Source organism: Balaenoptera borealis, assembly GCF_965194805.1.
Source record: "Balaenoptera borealis genome assembly, chromosome: 2".
Classification (NCBI taxonomy): Eukaryota; Metazoa; Chordata; class Mammalia; order Artiodactyla; family Balaenopteridae; genus Balaenoptera; species Balaenoptera borealis.
This window is the reverse complement of record NC_138867.1, coordinates 35,470,487-35,492,125: the sequence shown is the minus strand read 5'-3', so window position 1 is coordinate 35,492,125 and position 21,639 is coordinate 35,470,487. Positions and strand designations below refer to the sequence as shown.

The window sequence follows — 21,639 nt, the reverse complement described above, 5'->3', positions numbered from 1 at the left end:
TCCCGCTACTGGGCATATACCCGGAGAAAACCATAATTCAAAAAGAGTCATGTAGCACAATGTTCACTGCAGCACTATTTACAATAGCCGGGACATGGAAGCAACCTAGGTGTCCATCGACAGATGAATGGATAAAGAAGATTGGAACATATATACAATGGACTATTACTCAGCCATAGAAAGAAACGAAATTGAGTTATTTGTAGTGAGGTGGATGGACCTAGAGTCTGTCATACAGAGTGAGTTAAGTCAGAAAGAGAAAAATACTGTATGCTAACACATATATATGGAATCTAAAAAAAAAAGAAAAGAATGGTTCTGAAGAACCTAGGGGCAGGACAGGAATAAAGACGCAGCTGTAGAGAATGGACTTGAGGACACGGGGATTGGGAAGGGTAAGCTGGGACGAACTGAGAGAGTAGCATTGACATATATAGTCTACCAAATATAAAATAGATAGCTAGTGGGAAGCAGCTACATAGCACAGGGAGATCAGCTCGGTGCTTTGTGACCACCTAGAGGGGAGGGATAAGGATTGTGGGAGGGAGATGCAACAGGGAAGGGATATGGGGATATATGTATACATATAGCTGATTCACTTTTGTTATACAGCAGAAAGTACGACAACATTGTAAAGCAATTATACTCCAATAAAAATGTTAAAAAGTTAATTAAATAAGTAACCTGGTAAAAGATACCCAAGAGGTCAGGAAAGTTGACTCTGCTTCCTGTTATTGTTTTTTTCCCCCTGCTTAAAAGACTCTTTTTTCTTGGTTTGTTTCTACTTTGATAGTTACCTTTGGTTTGATAATTTGAAGATCTAATTACTTACTGTACATTGAACATAATTTGTGCATTCTGAGCATGCATGGACTCATTAAAGTGCCTTGTAATAATTCTCCTCCATGGATTCAATGATAGTTTGTGGTCCAGGCACTGGCGAGGATAGAAGGAAACCAAGCCAACCAAGGCCAGCAGGGCCCTTGGTTCTAGAAGCCTTCACTCTCCTTGAAACCATTCTCAGAGTCATTTTCCCCACTTCTTGCTTCACTTTGCCCCTGAGCCAGGCTGCACAGGGCAGTGCCCTGAAGATATACACTGTCCATGCCCCTGCTGGATGAATTTGGAGGTGAGGGCTAAGTTGTGTAATCTGCCTTCCTTGGACATCAAAAGAAGTGCTAGAATGAGAACTGACCTTCTCAGAACCTTACTCATGAGGGACATGGAAGCATAATCTTTCTAGATGTGAGCATCAGCACAGGTGAAAGGGGACGTTCACAAAGATCCCACAAAACCTCTACAGGGCCATATAGCACGGATGAACTAAATAGTGCATACATAATTCTATTTGAATTCATTTAAACAGGAGCCTAGTAAGAAGGACAATAAAATATTAAAAAGCCATGCTGACTGCACTCTCTTTTCAGGCTAGTGATAGTCATTGGCACGACATTCATCTTTGCTAAGAATACCATTTGCTAATCACGGCCAAGATTATTGAACTCCTACCATGTGATAGCCATTTTTAAGCCTCACAACAATCCCTAGTGGTAGTTTCCTCCTATCTTTTCCCTTTTACAGATGAGGAAGTTGAAGCTTGGCAATATTAACTCTTCTTAGATCACACAACCAGCAGGGGTGGGCCTGATTCTGATCCAGGCTGTCCAACTTCAGAGTTTATGCCCCTACCCACAGTGTATGTTATCTCCTCAGGAAGGAGAACTGGAGAAACATGCAAGCAGATAAATGTGAATGAATAGTTCTGAATTGTTTTCATAGGATTATTTGAGAAACTGGTTGACTGCCATGATTTCGGAGCTGGTAGATAGAAGTTTAGGGCCCTGAAAGCTAAAGAATCCTCCTTTCCAGAATCTTTTATTTGCAGCTGGGGAAAGTAAGTTGCATTGCCAAATGCTGCCCATTCCTTAACTTTCCAGAGCTCAGTGAATAGGCGACATTTATTCATTTGATTTCCAGAAGACTAGAATGGCCCAAGATGTTTTGTTATTCCATAGTACTTGGTATTTTGCCAATTACCCCCTAATCTGTTATGTATTTTGTGTTGGCTCTGTCTTAGTATTATCTTGTTGGGTAAGAAATGGAGTGGGAATAAATGTACTTTATTACTGAGATGTCCTACTGCCCATGTAGGAGAACATCATCTGTGACTATATCATGATTGGTTTCCTCAGTGGATGCTTATATATCCTTTAGACTCACACAGCATTTATTCATCCCTTCTCATTCTACGTACTTATCATTGGTTTGCCTTTCCTTGATCATGTGTTTCCTGTTTAGCCATGATGAAATTACTGCTTGCACCTCCTGTTCAACCCCTGAAATTTAATCTGTTAGAACAATGTTTACATTTCCTGTTTGTTTTTTTTCTTAAATCAACTCTGTATAATTATATATTTAGCCTTTGCCCAGTGGAGGGGGTTGTGTGACATCTACCCCAGCTAAACTTGGATGTTTTTATTTTCATTTCCTTATCTACCCATTGCTTTCAGAACAGATTTGGTCTGGACTTTCTTTCCTAACTTCTAAGCTGGGTAATATATCAAAATGTCATTCATTTTTGAACTCCAGATGTTCCAAACCCTCCTTGGCAGGTGCTTAATAAATACTTGTTAAATGAATGAATTCAAGCTGGATTAAAGATTAGATTCTTCAGGTAAAGCACTTCATAATCAACTACCAGAGGGGACTTTTCCTATTGTTCAGTGTTTTGCGCTACCTTGGAGGTCTACCATGGTGCTGCCTTCCATGTATTGTTTTATGATGTTGATTTGCACAGGCCTGTATTGTGCAGTAGAGTCTAAGTGGTTATATTTGGCAAATAGGAGGGATCTTTAATTTGCTTTCAGTGATTCAAGTATGTTTTCGTAACAACTCTTTTGTTTACTTCCTTGGTTTGTTTTTAATATCTTTTTTTTTTTTTTGAGGCTTGATCAGAGACTAGACTGTCACATCTTAGATATTTGAATTTTTATACAACTTCTCGTTTTATGCATATCATTTGGTCATTTGCCTGTGCAAGTGGAAGAGCCAACTTTATAATTACCTGTATATAAGTATGTGGGCCAATTCTGAACATATATTTTGGAGGTGCTACTAATAAGAGTAGAACTAAATTCCATGGATTTTAATATATCTGACACTTTTTAGAAATATTCAGGGAAAAATGTTAGCCAAAATAGTTGACTAAATTGACTAATGAATTTTAGTCCAAATGTGCAGTTTATAGATGCAGCCTGAAAGAGCTAAAATTAACATACTAAGGTTGAAAAAAACTCTGAAGGAATAACTTCACTGATTTATCTTTCCTTGATTAGAATCTTCTGGATGGTTATGTGAATGAAGTTAGTGTTCTTTCAGTGTGTAGTAGGATTTATTTGTTCAATGTTTATTCCTGTGCAAACCATTAATTATGAGTGGTAAAGAAAGTGGGCATGTCTTATCAGTGGCTACTGAGTGCTAGAGAGGCATCCTCGGTCCATGCAGACATAATCTCAATTATCTCCTAGTTCTCCTTGTTAACCTTGCACAGGATGAAAAGTTGAGAATTTTTTAAGTATTCCAATAAACAGTTTCCATGACAGTTGGATTAGAAAGAATATTGTCCTGGGAATCCAGAAATCTGGATTTTTAGGTTCTTTTCTGTACTAACAAGCTATGTGATCTTAGAACACCTTTTCACCTCAGGCCCCCATTTACTTACCTGTTAAGATAAAATAAAGGTTGAACTAAATGACCTCTCATGATGCTTCTAGCACGGACATGTAATGAGTTAAATCTATTTTACTTATATCCCTGAGTCTGGAAAGGTATCTTCTTGAGCAATGGAAAATTGAGCTACTCTTTATGTAGCAAAAGTGAACCTGGGGCTGTCCATTGCCTTTAATCCAATCAGTAAACCCTCAACACTGGTTACTGGGAGCATAAAAGATAAAGTAGCTAATAATGGTGCAATAACCATAACAGTGTGATTAATGATCAATTACTAAGTTCCAGGCAATATGTTGTTTTCAGATATTATCTTATTTATTCTTACCACAATCCTGTGACGTAGATTTTACATGTGAGAAAATTGAGGGCTAGAGTGTTTAATAACTTGCTGAAGAGCTTGAGCCTGGTAATTGTCTGAATCAGGATTCAAATCCAAGTTTTGCTTGGGTCTAACAGCCAATCTTGATCTTCTAAGCTCTACCTCCTCTATCTGCAAAACTCACTCTCCTTATACTTAACAAATACTTACTGTAAGTTACCAGGTACCAGGCACTGCTCTAGAAGAGATGATGCGGATAGATTACAAAACAGAAAAAAAGTTTCCTTTATGCAGCTTATTCTAGCAAGAGAGGATAGTATCAGCAGATGTAATAAACAAACATGTTATTTGGTATTTTAGCAGGTGGTAAGTCTGTGAAAAAGAAAAAGCAGAGCTGGGTGAAGGGAGTTGGAAATGTGTGTGAATGGAATGGGGTGGGTTGCAATTTTGGGTTGGGAGTTCAGGGTGGGCATCACTGGGATGATAATTTTTGATCAAGGACCTGAGGGGGTGGGGTGAGGAAATTAGTTATATAAATAGCTGTTAGCAGAGCATTCTGGGTAGAGAGAACAGCAGGATCCTCAGTGGGGAATGCGCCTGGTTTTAGCAGTTCGGTTATTTATGACAGAGGAAATAACCGCAATAAAGAGAACATTGAGAACCTAATTTAGACACTTCCATTCCTGCTCATGGTTATTTATTTATCTTATAAGCAGGTTGACTTTTTTCTTTCTTATCAGTATGTTCCACCCTGCTTACCCAGAAGTCTACTTGAAAAGTTTCTTTCCCACAAGAGGCTTTTCAGTCTTTATTTTACTTTGCTCTAATGTAGCAGTTCTCAGAACTTTCTGATCTCCAGACACTTTTACACTCTTAAAAATTGTTGAGGACTCAGAGCTGTTGTTTACATGGACTATGTTTATTGACATACAATGTATTAGAAATTAAAACAAATTTAAAAAATATTGATTAATTTGTTAAAAATGATAAACCTGTTGCATGTTAATATAAATAACATATTTTCATGAAAAGTGACTGTTTCCAAAACCCCCAAAATAGTGAGAATAGTGGCATTATTTTACATTTTTGCAAATCTCCTTAATGGTTGGCTTGATAGAAGACAGCTGGATTCTCACACCTGCTTCTGTGTTTAATCTGTTGCACTATGTTGTTTGGGTTGCAGCACATGAAGAAAATCCGGCCTCACCCAGATATATAGTTGAAAGAGTGAGAAGTATTGTATTAACCTTTCAGATAACTGAGGATAGTCTTCCTTGACACTGCAAAATGGGCAAGTGGTACTATTTCTGAAGGGTTAATTGCAGTGTGGAATATGAAGCCCCTTCAATGAGCTTTTTATACTTTGTACACTCATCACGTGATGTCATAGTATTACTGTGAAAATAGTTTTGACTTTGAGACCCCTGAAGGGGTCTTGGGGACCACCGGAGTCCCCTGACCACACTCTGAAGCGTTAATAAGATGAAGAGAAAATGTCTGTGAAAACAGTTTGGAAATAATGATGTTGCATGAGGAAACCTTGAACTTAGAGAACTTTCTAATGCTTCTGTTTCAATGGCAGTCAGAAAGGACCACCAGGCAGGGAGGTTTTGTTGTCTCTTTGGGCTCTTTAGTTAAGGATGTAAGTCACTGCCACAGACAGCTAGCTGATGAGCCTATAACCTAGAGAATGGGGAGAAAGTTCTCTTATCCACCCCTTTCCACTACGGTCCCCACAGAGCTAGAAGTGAAGGGATCAGTCTAGTCCGTACCCTAGGGCAGTATTTCTTCAACTCTAACGTGCATCCGAGTCACCTGGAGATCATGTTAAAATGCAGATTTCAGTTTCTTTGGTCCAGAGTGGGACCTAGGATTCTGTATTTCTTCCCAGCTCCCAGGCGATGCTGCTGCTGTTTATCCATAGACCACACATTGAGTCGCAGGGATCTAGGGGTTAAATCAGTTCCTCTGAAGATGGGTTGACTCTGCACTTCTAGCTGATACAGTCCTACTAAGAACAGCCATGCCTGCTAAATTATGCATCATCAGATGATCAGGACAGATAGACCGTTGAATAAAAACATGGTCAATGCCACTCTTAGAGCAGTCCGGGGGGCCTTATCCATCACCTGTTATGATACTCAGTATCTTTGCTTAACCCACTGCCTAAAACCTTTGGTGGCCTCCTAATGACCTGAAAACATAATTCAAACTCTTTACCCTGCTTCATGAGACCCTTAATATCCTGGCTTCTTTGACCTTGACTTTGATCATTTCCCCTCATCCACTGTGGTACGGTCACAGTGACAGCATTTCAGTTCCAGAAGGTCCTTGAATTCTTAGTTCAGTTGGTAATGGCCTGTCAAGTAGGCTTTCTCTTCGTTTGCTTGGGATGCAGTATAAAGATACACACTCTAAAAAGAATTTTGGAAATAATTTAGTAAAAGCAATAAAGTTGTGGGAAAAATGAAATATTTTTGGATTTTAAAAGACAGCTATTCGGTCAACAAATATTTATTGCAGACTGACCATGTGCCAGGCATTATTTTAGGCATTTGAGTCCTGTCAGTGAACAAAACAAAGATTTCTACCCTCACAGAGCTTAGATTCCTTCATGAAAGACAGACAATAAACAGAGTAAGTAAATCACGTAGTACTGGTTATATGTAATATGTGCTATGGAAAAAACAGTAGAACAGAGAAAAAGGGGTTGAGGAAGAGGGGTCCAGATGGAAGAGAGAAGGTGACATTTGAGCAAAGACCAGGAGGATGTGGGAAGTTATCCCCATTCAGACGATGCTGGGGGAAGGGTCTTTGTGCCGGGCATGTGGGAGGCACAGGCAGGATGCCAGCCCAGGGTGACTGGAGCAGAGCAAGTGGGCAAAGTGTTCAGCAGGTAAAGAGATGTGTGTGTGTGTGTGTGTGTGTGTGTGTGTGTGTGTGTGTTCATCTATTTTAGATTTATATATCTATTTTTCAAAAGTTAATTATTGAGTACAGAACCATTAACTGTTTAAAGCTTGTTTTCCCTGGCTCCTGCTTTCTTAGGAATGTTAGGAAGAAGGTGTTTTAATCTTTAAAATTTCATAATCTGTAAAAACTTAAAGTGATTTCAATTGTGTACCGGCAGGAATGGAAGAGCAAAGCGAAAGGGGTTTCACTAAGATGACCCAGTCACTGATACTTTTGTTTCCTGCTTGCAGTGCAGGGCAGACAAGATTTAAGTAAATATTTAACATCTTTACCCACTTCCCCTCTCTAAAAGAGCTGCATCTGTCTCAGCAAAATGGAGAAGTCACTTTTATAGAGCCTCAGATTCCAGTCAAGGGAGACGTTTGGTAGTGGGGTTGTCCTCTCCTATGCAGGAAATGACTGCCCTAGTCTGATGAGGATCTCTGCTTTCTCTGTGTGATGGGCCATCCGGAGAGTAGAAGTGCCTGGTGCTGTGTTGAATGGTAGATAAATGCTCCATAGGACACTGAACCAGCCGCTTAAGCATCACCTGGAAACTTGAAAGAAATGTAAATTCTCAGGTCTGGGGATAGGGGGTGGTGGGTGCTGGTGGCACACAGTATTTATAAATGAGTGAGGCCTCTGTCCTTCCCTCCGGAACAGAGGTTCTCAACCCTGGCTATACATTAGAATCCCTGAGGAATTTAAAAAAGCAAAACAAAATGAACAACCATGCCATGGCCTCTGTACCAGAGATTCCAATTTAATTAGTCTAGGGATAGGCCAAGGGCAAGGGCCACTGTATATTTCAAGTCTCCCTGAGTGATGCGGATGTGCAGAATCACTGTGGTAGAACATATTTCTCCACCTCAGCACTACTGACATTTTGAGCTGGGTGATTCTTTGTTGTGCGGTACTGTTTCGTGAATTACAGGATGTTTGGCCGCATCCCTGGCCTTTATCTGTGAGATGTCCATCAAACCCCTGCTCCAGTCTGTGACAACCAAAAACGTCTCCAGATATCTCCAGATGTTCCCAGGGGAGCAAAATTGTCCTAGTTGTGGACTGTTGCTCCACAGGAATCATTCTCAAAGTTTAGTGCAGAACTGCCCAGTAGAATTATAATACTAGTCTCGTGTAATTTAAAAATTTTTAGTTGCCACATGAAAATAAGCAAAATAAAACCTCACACCTGTCAGAATGGCTGTCATCAGAGAGACTGCAAATAAATGTTGGCAAGGATGTGGAGAAAGGGAACCCTTGTATACTATTGGTGGGAATGTAAATTGGTACAGCCACTATGGAAAACAATATGAAGGTTTCTCAAAAAACTAAAAATAGAATTACCATATGACCAGCAATTCCACACTTTGGTATATACCAAAGAAAATGAAAATACTAATTTGAAAAGATACATTCACCCCAGCGTTCATAGCAGTATTATTTACAATAGCCAAGATATGAAAGCAACCTAAGTGTCCTTCAGCAGATAAATGGATAAAGAAGATGTGGTGTATGTATACACAATGGAATACTACTCAGCCACAAAAAAGAATGGCATTTTGACATTTGCAACAACATGGATGGATCTGGCGGGTACTGTGCTTAGTGAAATAAGTCAGACAGAGAAAGACAAATATTGTAAGTTATCACTTATATGTAGAATCTAAAAAATAAAGCAAATGAATGAATATAATAAAACAGAAACAGACTCACAGTCATAGAGAACAAACTAGTGGTTACCAGTGGAGAGAGAGATGAGGGAAGGGGCAAGTTAGGGGTAGGAGATTAAGAGGTACAAACTACTATGTATAAAATAAATAAGCTACAAGAATATATTGTACAGCACAGGGAATATAGCCAATGTTTTATGATAACTTTATTTTTTAATATTTTTTTTACATTTGTAACAATGACTTAATACTGTTGTTTGACCACCTCAGAGATACATAGAAGAGGGTAGTCTCTTGCCATTCTACTTGAGGGAATAAAGCAATACATTACTTAGGAGCTAACCCTTATCTGATTATCTCCATGTGAGGGAACTCCTGAAGGAGTCATCTCTAGTCGTAATGACCCCTAACATTGCTGCTCCAGGCTTGACAATACTTTGCTCTACGATCGTGTTTTTTTTTTTTTAAACATCTTTATTGGAGTATAACTGCTTTACAATGGTGTGTTAGTTTCTGCTTTATAACAGAGTGAGTCAGCTATAATATACATATATCCCCATATCTCCTCCATCTTGTGTTGCGCTCCCACCCTCCCTAGTGTATATATGTCCATGCCACTCTCTCACTTCGTCCCAGCTTACCCTTCTCCATCCCTATGTCCTCAAGTCCATTCTCTACGTCTGCATCTTTATTCCTGTCCTGCCCCTAGGTTCTTCAGAACCATTTTTTTTTCTTTTTTTAGATTCCATGTATGTGTGTTAGCATATGGTATTTGTTTTTCTCTTTCTGACTTACTTCACTCTGTATGACAGACTCTAGGTCCATCCAAGTCACTACAAATAACTCAGTTTTGTTTCTTTTTATGGCTGAGTAATATTCCATTGTATATATGTGCCACATCTTCTTTATCCATTCATCTGTCGATGGACACTTGCATGTCCTGGCTATTGTAAATAGAGCTGCAATGAACATTGGTACATGACTCTTTTTGAATTATGGTTTTCTCAGGGTATATGCCCAGTAGTGGGATTGCTGGGTCGTATGATAGTTCTATTTTTAGTCTTTTAAGGAACCTCCATACTGTTCTCCATAGTGGCTGTATCAATTTACATTCCTACCAACAGTGCAAGAGGGTTCCCTTTCCCTCTTGCACTGTTTTGGATCATCACGTTTTCATTGTCATTTATTTATAGGTATTTTTTCATTTCCTCTTTGATTTCTTCAGTGATCTCTTGGTTATTTAGTAGCATATTGTTTAGTCTCCATGTGTTTATATTTTTTACAGTTGTTTTCCTGTAATTGATATCTAGTCTCATAGCGTTGTGGTTGAAAAGATACTTGGCACGATTTCAATTTTCTTAAATTTACCAAGGCTTGATTTGTGACCCAACATATGATCTATCCTGGAGAATGTTCCATGAGCACTTGAGAAGAAAGTGTATTCTTTTGCTTTTGGATGGAATGTCCTATAAATATCAATTAAGTCCATCTTGTTTAATGTATCATTTAAAGCTGTATTTCCTTATTTATTTTCATTTTGGATGATCTGTCCATTGGTGAAAGTGGGGTGTTAAAGTCCCCTACTATGATTGTGTTACTGTTGATTTCCCCTTTCATGGCTGTTAGTATTTGCCTTATGTACTGAGGTGCTCCTATGTTGGGTGCATAAATATTTAAAATTGTTATATCTTATTCTTGGATTGATCCCTTGATCGTTATGTAGTGTCCTTCTTTGTCTCTTGTAATAGTCTTTGTTTTAAAGTCTATTTTGTCTGATATGAGAATTGCTACTCCAGCTTTCTTTTGATTTCCGTTTGCATAGAATATCTTTTTCCATGCCCTCACTTTCAGTCTGTATGTGTCCCTAGGTCTGAAGTGGGTCTCTTGTAGACAGCATATATACGGGTCTTGTTTTTGTATCCATTCAGCCAGTGTGTGTCTTTTGTTTGGAGTGTTTAATCCGTTTACATTTAAGGTAGTTATCAATATTCATTGTTACCAATATTCATTGTTTATCTGAAAAATTAAAATTTATGTTCCTATTACTATTTCTTAATTGTTTTGGGTTTGTTTTTGTAGGTCTTTTCCTTCTCTTGTGTTTCCTGCCTAGAGAAGTTCCTTTAGCACTTGTTGTAAAGCTGGTTTGGTGGTGCTGAATTCTCTTAGCTTTTGCTTCTCTGTAAAGGTTTTAATTTCTCTGTCGAATTTAAACTAGATTCTTGCTGGGTAGAGTAATCTTGGCTGTAGGTTTTTCCCTTTCATCACTTTAAATATGTCTTGCCACTGCCTTCTGGCTTGCAGAGTTTCTGCTGAAAGATCAGCTGTTAACCTTATGGGGATTCCCTTGTATGTTATTTGTTGTTTTTTCCTTGCTGCTTTTAATACTTTTTCTTTGTATTTAATTTTTGACAGTTTGATTAATATGTGTCTTGGCTGGTTTCTCCTTGGATTTATCCTGTATGGGACTCTCTGTGCTTCCAGGACTTGATTAACTATTTCCTTTCCCATATTAGGGAAGTGTTCAACTATAATCTCTTCAAATATTTTCTCAGACCCTTTCTTTTTCTCTTCTTCTTCTGGGACCTCTATAATTCAAATGTTGGTGCATTTAATGTTATCCCAGATGTCTCTGAGACTGTCCTCAATTCTTTTCATTCCGTTTTCTTTATTCTGCTCTGTGGTAGTTATTTCCACTATTTTATCTTCCAGGTAACTTATCCGTTCTTCTGCCTCAGTTATTCTATTGATTCCATCTAGAGAACTTTTAATTTCATTCATTGTGTTGTTCATCATTGTTTGTTTGCTCTTTAGTTCTTCTAGGTCCTTGTTAAACGTTTCTTGTATTTTCTCCATTCTATTTCTAAGATTTTGGATCATCTTTACTATCATTACTCTGAATTCTTTTTCAGGTAGACTGCCTATTTCCTCTTCATTTGTTTGGGCTGGTGGGTTTTTGCCTTGCTCTTTCATCTGCTGTGTGTTTCTCTGTCTTCTCAGTTTGCTCAACTTACTGTGTTTGGGGTCTCCTTTTCGCAGGCTGCAGGTTCGTAGTTCCTGTTGTTTTTGGTGTCTGCTCCCAGTGGCTACGGTTGGTTCAGTGGCTTGTGTAGGCATCCTGGTGGAGGGGACTGTTGCCTGTGTTCTGGTGGATGAGGCTGGATCTTGTCTTTCTGGTGGGCAGGGCCACGTCCGGTGGTGTGTTTTGGGGTGTCTGTGACCTTACTATGATTTTAGGCAGCCTCTCTGCTAATGGGTGGGGTTGTGTTCCTGTCTTGCTAGTTGTTTGGCATGGGGTGTCCAGCACTGTAGCTTGCTGGTCTTTGCGTGGAGCTGGGTCTTAGTGTTGAGATGGACATGTCTGGGAGAGCTTTCTTCGTTTGATATTACGTGGAGTTGGGATGTCTCAGGTGGACCAATGTCCTGAACTTGGCTCTCCCACCTCAGAGGCACAGGCCTGACACCTGGCCAGAGCACCAGGACCCTGTCAGCCACAAGGCTCAGAAGAAAAGGGAGACAGAAAGAAAGAAAGAAAGAAAGAAAAAAAAGTAAAATAAATTTATTAAAATTAAAAAAAATTATTAAAAATAAAAATATTAAAAATTAATAATAAAAAAGAAAGAAAGAAGAGAGCAACCAAACCAAAAAGAAAATCTACCAATGGTTGCCAATTTCCATTGTTTATCTGAAAAATTAAAATTTAACTGGGCACGCTGTATTTTAACATTTTAACTGGCACCTCTAGACTTCACCGTCAAGTAGGAAAATATCTTGGGGATTTTGGTGAACTTCAGCTGGTCCCTGAAATAAATAAGGTTAATGACAAAAAAAAAAAATCCACCAATGATAACAAGCACTAAAAATTATACAAAAAAAAAGGACCGACAGAACCCTAGGACAAATGGTAAAAGCAAAGCTGTACAGACAGAATCACACAAAGAAGCATACACATACATACTCACAAAAAGAGAAAAAGGGGGAAAAATATATATCTGTATATAAAAAAAAAGGAAGAGAGCAACCAAATCAATAAACAAATATACCAATGGTAATAAACTCTAAATACTAAACTAAGGTAAATATAAAACCAGAAACAAATTAGACAGCAAACCCCAAGTCTACAGTTGCTCCCAAAGTCCACCACCTCAATTTTGGGATGATTTGTTGTCTATTCAGGTATTCCACAGATGCAGCGTACATCAAGTTGATTGTGGAGATTTAATCTGCTGCTCCTGAGGCTGCTGGGAGAGATTTCCCTTTCTCTTCTTTGTTCACACAGCTCCTGGGGTTCAACTTTGGATATGCCCCTGCCTCTGCGTGTAGGTCACCTGAGGGCGTCTGTTCCCACTCAGACAGGACGGGTTTAAAGGAGCAGGTGATTCGGGGGCTCTGGCTCACTCAGGCCGGGGGAAGGGAGGGGTACGGAGGAGGCGGGGCGAGCCTGCGGCGGCAGAGGCCGGCGTGACGTTGCAGCAGTGTGAGGCGCGCTGTGCGTTCTCCCGGGGAAGTTGTCCCTGGATCACGGGACCCTGGCAGTGGCGGGCTGCACAGGCTCCCGGGAGGGGCGGTGTGGAGAGTGCCCTGTGCTCGCACACAGGCTTCTTGGTGGCGGCAGCAGCAGCCTTAGCGTCTCACGCCCGTCTCTGGTGTCCGCGCTGATAGCCGCGGCTCGCGCCCGTGTCTAGAGCTTGTTTAGGCGGCGCTCTTAATTCCCTCTCCTCGCGCACCAGGAAACAAAGAGGCAAGAAAAAGTCTCTTGCCTCTTTGGCAGCTCCAGACCTTTTCCTGGACTCCCTCCCGGCCAGCTGTGGCGCACTAACCCCTTCAGGCTGTGTCCACACCGCCAACCCCAGTCCTCTCCCTGGGGTCTGACCTCTGAAGCCCGAGCCTCAGCTCCCAGCCCCCGCCCGCCCCGGCGGGTGAGCAGACAAGCCTCTCGGGCTGGTGAGTGCTGGTCGGCACCGATCCTCTGTGCGGGAATCTCTCCGCTTTGCCCTCCGCACCCCTGTGGCTGCGCTCTCCTCCGTGGCTCCGAAGCTTCTCCCCGCCACCCCTTGTCTCCACCAGGGAAGGGGCTTCCTAGTGTGTGGAAACTTTTCCTCCTTCACAGCTCCCTCCCCGAGGTGCAGAGAACCCTATTCTTTTGTCTCTGTTTTTTCTTTATTCTTTTGTTTTACCCACGTACGTGGGGAGTTTCTTGCCTTTTGGGAAGTCTGAGGTCTTCTGCCAGCGTTCAGCAGGTGTTCTGTAGGAGTTGTTCCACATGTAGATGTATTTCTGATGTATTTGTAGGGTGGAAGGTGATCTCCATGTCTTACTCCTCCGCCATCTTGAAGCTCTCCCTCTATGATAACTTTAAATGGAGTATAATCTGTAAAAATTTTGAATCACAATGCTGTACGTCTTAAACTAATGCAATATTGTAAATAATCAACTATAGCTCAATTAAAAAATTTAGTAGCCCCATGAAAATAAACTAAAAAAAACAGATGAAATTAATGTTAATAATTTAGTTAATTTAACCCAGTATATTCAAAATAGTATTTCAACATGCATTCAATATAAAAATTATTAATAAGATATTTTTACATTCTTTTCAAGTCCTTGCAATCTGGTGTGTGATTTACACCTCAGCATATTTCAGTTCAGACTAGCCACGTTTTGAGTACTCAGTAGCTTCAAAATGTGGCCAGTGACTACTGTCTTGGGGTTTAGTGGGCATCAGAAGCAACTTGAGGGTTGGTTAAAATGTCAGCTGCTAGCCCGCCCCCAGAGCTTCTGACTCATTAAGTTTGGCGTGGGGCCTGAGAATTTGCATTTCCCACACGTTTCTAGGTGATTCTGGTGCTGCTGGTCCGGTGACCACACTTTGAGAACCACCAGTACAGAGAAACCATCATGCCTCTGTTATTCAGAAATGTGGTTTGTGGAGCAGCTGCAGACCTTGGAGCCTGTAAGAGACGCATAATCCTTCGTCCCCGCCTTGACCAGGAATGTACATTAAAGGCAGAACAGGGGACTGCCCCGAGTAATGCCTCCCTGTGAATCTCTGTTAAATTGGCCTGTTTGTTTCCTTCTTAGAACTTGTCTCAGTTCTTTTTCTTTTTTTTCCCTCTTGACTCAAGAATGCAGGACATTTTTTTTTTTTTTTCTTCTGTTAATCATTCTCTATCTAGGAGCAAATACAATGTCTTGCACACAATAGGCACTTAAATATTTATGGAATGAACAATCCTATAAAAGGAGAGAAGGCTGGGGGCAGTGATTAGGTATATTATTCTTTGGCTTTAGAAATTTGAATAAAAATATGTTTGGAGATGAGTTGAATACTGGGATTCAGAACCTGATTACATGGTTCCTGCTGCCTCGAAGGTGGAATGGTCATTCCTGTAAACTTCACCTGTGCCCGAGGAGTGTGGGCGACTCACGTTGAGAGAATTGCCTTATTGGGAATCTTGTCAGATTCTTCCTCCTGGCAAGGTCGGGCTACATTCTCTTTCCTTTAGAGGAGTGGAAGTGCTCTACCTGTTTGTGACTTCACACAGCACCTAGGAGGTGTTCCTGGGATGTCCTTCCTTCAGGACTGCAAGTGCCTCAGAAGTGTCGGTGACTATGCAGGCCTCCTTGCACTCTGCTGCCAGTTGGCATTCCAAAGGCATCACGTTTGAATTGACTCAGTTCTAAATCACCAGAGGCCCACTTACAGAATGGAAATTTGGTTTCCAAAGAGATTTACTGATGTTACAATGCCTGGCTAAAATACATATATATTTCACATAAAAAAATACTCTCTTCACTCTTGGATCGGTTTCATTTTTTACTATGCTTTTAGTAATGGAAAATAGTTTCTCCATGTTTGTTTTGGGTAAAGACAGTAAACCTGTTTTCCCTCCTCTGTTGAGATTTAGTGTTGTGTGAATTAACCATTGGCTTTAACTGTGTATCTCCATGTGCACAAACAACCTGTATGTAGACAGACAGAAAGATGAAGTAATTCAGTGGTTACTTTCAGAGGAGGGCAAAAATAATAAAAAAGCAGAAATGAACAATTTCATAATATTCTTTGCAATCTACTTCATTGCCCGTTTTCTCACTCAGTTCCCTTTTCCTCATGCCAGACTTTCAAAAAGTTGAGACTATGGGAGAGTCAAGTGTATATTCTGTGTTTTATTGGAAGGATTTAAATGGTATTGACCAAATTAATGAGCTTGATTGTAGTGAGTCAGTTGTTGCCTAGGGGTGGAAGCAGTGTGGAGTGACAGCTGACTGAAATGACATCCTTTCTTTGTTAATCGCACTGTCCTAAAGATGTACTGCAATGTTTTGTAGTTGAAGGGTGCATACTTTTAAGAGCGTGTAATTTGTTGTTTGTTTGTTTTCGATTTCAAGCTACTTTTCTGTTAAGTCTAAAAGGGGTTGATGGGGGGAGATTTGTACCATGTAATCACAAACACATAGTGAGTGAATGCTTCATAGGCAAGGCTTGTCTATGATTATGATGAAAATAACTACTTAATCTCTGAAAAATATATCAGGAAGTGAGAAAGTGTAGGTGAGATTTGCTCTAATTCACTCAATGAACTTGGCAGCTTTGGAAATGGGCCATTACTCCAGACTCCTTCATGGTTTAATGGGAATACCTTTGCTGTGAAGCTTCTGATAAAAATTGCTTGATGCAGCTCTAACTATTAGAAGATGAATAATTCTGCTCCAGTGCTTTTTGCTCTGGCACCCATAGTTTAGCCACTCATCTGGGGAAACACCTTTGCTCTGGTCCTTTGGGTAAGTGTGAAAACCTCCTGACCAGGCTATGTTCTACTGGCTAATCAGTGAGCATAAAAGTCCTGTTGGCCAGTGATGGTGTTGCTTCAAGAATGGAGTACTGTACTGGAGCAAGGGCTGGAGGTTATGCAGGGGAAATAAAAAATGAAAATAAAGGGAACCTTATGGAATTACAAACCAGGAAGATCAGTACACTAGTTACAAGGGGCATTAGGCGAGGAGAATAAAGACTAAATTGAAACATGGGCTAAAAACTCGGAAGCTGATAGTGTTTAGCAGAAAAATTATGGTAAAGTCAACATTATTTGAGATTGTGCTACCTTTATACATGAACTCATTCATCACCATGGTAATCCTCCAAGACACAGAGCACAGACATTCTTCCCATTAAGTAGGTGAGGAAGCTCACACTCACTTAGGGCTGGGGATAAGCAAGAACTAGAACTTTGATCCTGAATTTTCTTTGAAAGCTTCTCAGGGATCTCTTCTAGTGTGTGATGGTTATGAGTAGTTGTCAGCATTTATGAGCATCTCACAAACATTCCCAAGAAAACACTCGGTCTAGGAGGACAGTTGTGATGTGTAACATTTGTCCGTCTCTCCCTGCCCTTTCAAAACAGGACAATAGACTGACTTCCTGGTTTAGGTCTTAGCTGCCTTTTATCTAAAATCATCAGTACACAGTTTTCATTGCGAAGTGAAACAGGCCTGATTGCTTCATGCAAGTACTCTGCAATTTAACTGCTTTGTGAATTTGTCTTCTGTACCTATTGACATCTTTTTAATTCTCTGGTGTCCGGCAATCATAGTGACTTAAAATATATTTCTTTTATTAATAAATCAGTTACCATTACTTTTTCTTCAGTTTTCAAAATATTCTGTAAGTGATAATTTGGGGAAGAGATCAAATCTGTTAGAGATGAAATTAATCTGTAATCAGGCTGAGAGCAAAGTGGACAATATTACATTCATATGTTTGAAGGATGTGTCTTTGTTTGCTAAAAGAAATTAACGTTCTTGAAGCTTCTATAAAACGGTTTGCTCTCTGGATAGCGTGTTGTGTTACACACGTATTTTTTGCTCTGGTTATTAGTAGTCGGGGAGATGCTTATAGGGCTAAACCTATAGAGTTTTGACCACATTGGAAAAATGAGATTAAGAACAAATAGCAACAAACCTTTAGCAACTGCTGATTGGCTCAGATACACAGTCTGCCCAGTCTGCCCAGTCTGCCTGTAACATTCACCCCAGGTCATCCTGCAGGCATCTGGTCATCCTCCTTCAGTCAGCCTTCAAGGTAAAGGCTGGTTCCCAAAGGTCCTTAATTTCTCCATTCACAATCTATCAAAAGATTTATCTTAAATCAAGTGATGTTTTCAGCCTGATGTTTTCAGCACCTCTAGGGATAATAAGATCTGGACGTTTACCTCCTTCTGACTAAAGCAGTATTTTACAATTGAACTGACAGTTTTATTTGATTGGATTCTCTAAGCAATTTAGTCTGAATCTAACCTGGTTACAGAGCTTATGGGTCTGGTTCTGTGAGGGAGATATAAGAGGACCCATCGAGCTGGTTGTGACTCCCAGGTAAGAAATGTTCTGAGGTAATGCAATGTGTGTATGTGTACTTGTGCTCTCCACCTGTGAGTCTTTATATGGCAGTTATAAATAGGTACATAGATGTTGTTTTAGTCATGGACACGTTACATAAACATAACAAGCATAATACCGAATACCTAGTTGTCGTTAAGTAAATGTTCTTCTCTTGAACATTTACACACCTTCCCACACCTTCTAGAAGCCTAATATAGCACAGCTTCAGAAGGAAATAGTTACCAGATTATGTCTTTAAGTGACTCATTAATTTGCTCACTTTTGAGGATAAAGTTTAAAGAAGTTTCTTCAAGTAGGAACAATTTGCTGATTGTAAGGTTATTAGGAAAAATACTTCACTGTATTGGACGTCTCAAGCGTTTGCGTCTCAAACATTTTTATAGATTGTAGTGCACATAACATCAACTCAGTCTCATGTTTTACACAAACTGTTAGGAGGAAGGGAAGGGAGTTACATGACTGGGAAATACTCGCCATGAGTCATTTGTAGTTACAGTAATGATATAGATGTGCTCTTCTGTATGATAATGTTGGTGATGGGGGTAGAGTTTGCACATTCTCTCTTATGTGTCCCAAATTCCATTGCATAGCATGGAGTATCCTTAAACTGACATGATTGTAAGTATCTTTGGGGTACTTACTACATACGTGAGCTTCCCCACAGACAATAGAATTGGAATTTCCAATGATAGGACCTGGGGATATGTGTTTTTTAAATAAGAACCTTAGATTATTCTTCTGATTGTGTAAGTTTGGGAACTTCTACCTTGATGGATACTGTAAGACGCTCATAGGCTCTCTTTAATTACAGCCAACATTTTCATCATATTTTAATTTTTTTTACTTTATTTTTTCCTCCCTTTTTTTTTAGTTTCATTGAGAAATAATTGACATACATCACTGTAATTTTTTCAACTACATCTATCTTAGTTTGGTCTGTAAGGTTGGTAGGGCAAGAACTGCTGCCTTCATTTTACAGATATGATGCTGTCAACTTAACGAAGCCAACAATTCTTAAAGTTTTGGTTGAGAGCAGCAGCAATTAAAGATTTTGGAGTAGGAATTCCCTGGCAGTCCAGTGGTTAGGACTCTGCGCTTCCACTTCAGGGGACACAGGTTTGACTTCTGGTCAGGGAACTAAGATCCCTCAAGCCACGGTATGCCCCCAAAAAAGATAGAGAACAACAACAACAAAAAGATTTTGGGGTGATGAGGGCTGGTTAACTGCTTCCCCATAACCACAAGGCCAAAATGTAATGAAAGTGATGATTGTCTTGAACATACACGAGCACTTGCTAGACATTTGTTAGAGAATTAGGCACAAAATGGGTCTGAAAGTCTGATGAAGCTCCAGTACCACTATCTGGCACTGTCTTTTGAGGCTCTTTAACCACACTTCATAAGAAAGAGACACTTGAGGCACATACATCAAGATTCAGACGTTGGGTTTTGTGCCCTCCGAAACTATTGCTGCTGTCCGTAAGGAACTTAGGGTAAAGGCCCCAATGGATTCTTACACCCTATTAAGGCAAAGGTGGAAAGCATCTCTAAAATATTTTAGCCAACCTACATGTCTTGCATGCTGTTAATTTTACCAATGAGGGTGTCCAGTTCTAATATTCTTCTTGCAAATTTTCAAGTCACTAGAAAAGCCTTTTATAATTTTCAAAATATGCCGTTTTTTGCCTGGACCACTTTTATCCTGTGCTACTGGGTAAGTCCTATTTATTCCTTAAAATGTCAATTCAAGCACCATCTCTGTTTTGAAGTATTTTCTGGTCCTGTAGGACTTTGCTACTCAGAGTCTGGTCCATGTACCAGCATCATCAGCATCACTTGGGAGCTTGTTAGAGGAGCAGATTCTAAGTCCCACTCCAGACTTACTGACCCAGAGTCTTCATTTTAACAAGATTCCTGGTGCATTGGAAGCACAATAAAGTTTCAGAAACACTGTTCTAGAAGTTAGGTGCTCCTCATCTGGGCCTCCTAATATGGCATAAAACTATGATGATGGCCCTATTAAAGCACCTACCACATTGAATTGCATAATTAATTTTTGCCTATTCTTCCAGGTTAGTCATCAGATCTTACTCATTTCTGCACTCCTATCACTTGGCACTTATTGAATGTTTAATTCATGTTGAGTGAGTGAATAAACAAACTTGCCTGTGGCAAAATTAGTTGTTCAGATCTACATGTAGATTTCTTAGATTTCATCTGACTTATGTGTTCTCACACATCCAAAGTCAGAATGAATAGAAGACAGGGTATTAACCAGCTTTCCAGGGCTATAGTTGAGGAAGAAGTGGCTGTTGGACATAGGAGCCAGACGGTAGTGGCATGATGGAAAATTCATGAGGGAAGGATTTAGTCTCTAATATGTGAATGGTCAAAGAGAGAGGGCAGAGTCACCTAAGGGGACCATGTGTGCCAGGGATTCTGAATACTTTTTTCTGTCCCAGCACACCCAAGAGATTAGACATATTTCCAGCTGTAAGAATGGCTAACTATAACAGATTTTCATTGGGACTTCTCCCTCAACTATATAATTCTGCTATAACCCACACCCCATTTTTCTTTTTAGACTCACTGAGACAAATGGTAGGATCAATGTCTGGTGTTTTGAGTGGGGCAGGAGGGCATTGAGAGATAATAGGTACCAAGAATACATCCTGAATTTAAAATCAAGTGTTTTAAATGGGTGGATAGATTCAGATATCTAACCTGGAAGGTTAGATTAGGAAATCAGCATAGGGTAGAAAGAGTGGTAATAAAAGATCTTATCAAAATGAGGACTGGTCCAAATCCAGGGCTCCAGGCACTTAACACCTGGGCAGTACTTGTTCTACATCTTTCTGTCTCAACCACGTCTCTTTTGGGGTTAACTATAGAGACCTAATAGTGGCTAATGGTGGAGAGAGGGTTTGGGATTAGGGTTACCATAATAGTGCAAAACAGTTTCGGTACCTACACAGAATCCAGTGGATATAGGTAGACTAATGTCCAATCTGTAATTAAGAAGAAAATATTTTTCTCCCTGTACTTTGGTTGGTCCTGAGGGGCAGTTATCACAAATTTGGGGTGGGGGTGGGGTGTAACATTTAGAGTGGGGAAGGAGTATCAAAGCTAGTCAAGGCTTTTGGCCTAAGGCAGGAGATTGACAATGAATTGCCTAGGGAAGCCAGCAGGTGAGGTACACACTGAAACTGGGGTGGAGTAGACAGTGATGTCCTGAAGAGCAAATGCCTCTTTTGAAGGGTCAGCTCCAATTGGTAGTTTCATGTGGGAATCTGACATCTGTCTTCTGGGTATTTTGGGTCCTTTTGTGTTCCTTTAAAAACCATGAATACTTGGATAGAAACCAAAGAAAGGGAAACAAGAAGCGAGTTATTTAGGGCTTGTCATAGTTGAAATGAAATCAATCATTTTACTCTAACTCACCGAAATCAAAAGCAAACAAGCATAAATGAAACTAAATGAAAGACAGAAATGACTGCCCAAACTTCAGCTTCTCCCTCAGAATCTCCATGGATGGCATCGATCACCTACTAAGTTATTCAGCTAAGAAATCTG

General features: G+C 40.1%; 1 long non-coding RNA gene across 1 annotated transcript in view; it reads left to right on the top strand.

The window, feature by feature from the left end:
* The window catches only part of LOC309624428, a 599,716-nt gene that overhangs the window by 42,420 nt on the left and 535,657 nt on the right, over positions 1-21,639 (top strand). The gene's annotated exons all lie outside the window — the stretch shown is intronic.